We start from the raw sequence: 1,721 nt of genomic DNA on the forward strand, positions 1-1,721 counted from the left end.
GAGGCTTGACTGAGCTAATAATTATGACCCTGTAAGAAGCTGAAGATTTAGGAAAGTGGCACTCTCTGGCACAGGGTTAGGGAATTAGAAGGTGTCATGTGCTGCAGAGAGGCTTGGAAGTGATATAAATATGACAGTGAAAGTCTGGACAACACTAATCTAGCCTGTAAGAAGGTGGTACTCTCTGGCTCAGTGCTAAGGAATCAGGAGGTGCCATGTGCTGCAGAGAGGCTTGGTGATGTTAAAACTATGCTTGTGAAATGCTGGACTCCAGTAACCTGATTATGTAGGGAGGTGAAGGTGTAGGAAGGTGGCACTCACCGGCTCAGTCCTAGGAAATCAGAAGGTGTCATGTTCTGCAGAGATGCTTGGAGGTGTTATAACTACGTTAGTGAAAGGCTGGACTGCAGTAATTTGACAATGTAGGAAGGTGGCACTCTCTGGCTCAGTGCTAGAGAGTCTGAAGCTGCCTAGTGCTGCAGAAAGGCTTGGCGGTGTTATAACAATGCTACTCAGAAGCTGGACTGCACTAATCAGACCCTGTAGGAAGGTGAAGGTTTAGGAAGGTGGCACTCTCTGGCTCAATTCTAAGGAATCAGAAGGTTTTCATGTGCTTCAGAGAAGCTTAGAGGTGTTATAACTATGCTAGTAAAATGCTGGACTGCACAAATCTGATCCTGCAGGAAGGCACCACTCTCAAGGTCAAGGCTAGGGAATCAGGAGGTGCCATGTGCTGCAGAAAGGCCTGGAGGTGTAATAACTATGTTAGTGAAAGGCTAGACTGAACTAATCTGACCCTGAAAGAAGGTGAAGGTGTTGGAAGGTGGCACTCTGCATCTGTGCTGGGAAATCAGAAGGTGTCTTGTGCTGCAGAGGAGCTTGGAGGTGTTATAACTATGCTAGTGAAAGGCTGGACTGCACTAATTTGTCCCTGTAGGAAGGTGAAAGTGTAGGAAGTTGGCACTCTCAAGCTCAGTGCTAGGGAATCAGAAGGTGTAATTTGCAGCAGAGAGGTTTGGAGGTGTTATACCTATGCTGGTGAAAGGCTGGACTGCAGTAATCTGACTCTGTAGAAAGGTGGCATACTCTGTCTCAGTGCTAGGGAATCAGAAGGTGTCATGTACTGCCTAGAGGCTTGGATGTGTTATACGTATGCTAGTGAAAGGTTGAACTACACTAATCTGACCCTTTTGGAAGGGAAGGTGTAGGAAGGTGGCATTCTCAACCTATGTTCTAAGGAATCAGAAGGTGTCAGGTGCTGCAGAGAGGCTTGGAAGAGTTTTAACAATGGTAGTAATAGCCTGGACTGGATTAATCTGACCCTGTGGGAAGGAGAAGGTGTAGGAATGTGGCACTCCCTCTCTCAGTACTAGGGAATCAGAAGGTGTCATGTACTGCAGAGAGGCGTGCAGATGTTATAACTATGCTAGTGAAAGGCTGGACTGCACTAATCTGTCCCTGTAGGAAGATGGCACTCTGGAGCGTAGTGCTAGGAAATCTGAAGTTGTCATGTACTGCAGAGAGACTTGGAGGTGTTATAACTATGCTAGTCAAAGGCTGGACTGAACTAATCTGACCCCGTAGGAAGGTGAAGGTGTATGAAGGTGTAACTCTCAAGCTCTGTGATAGGGAATCAGAAGGTGCCATGTGCTGCATAAAGGCTTGGAGGTGTTATAATTATGCTAGTGAAAAGCTGGACTGCACTACTCTGACCATGTAGG

This window comes from Eriocheir sinensis, unplaced genomic scaffold (assembly GCF_024679095.1).
Source record: "Eriocheir sinensis breed Jianghai 21 unplaced genomic scaffold, ASM2467909v1 Scaffold416, whole genome shotgun sequence".
Classification (NCBI taxonomy): domain Eukaryota; kingdom Metazoa; phylum Arthropoda; class Malacostraca; order Decapoda; family Varunidae; genus Eriocheir; species Eriocheir sinensis.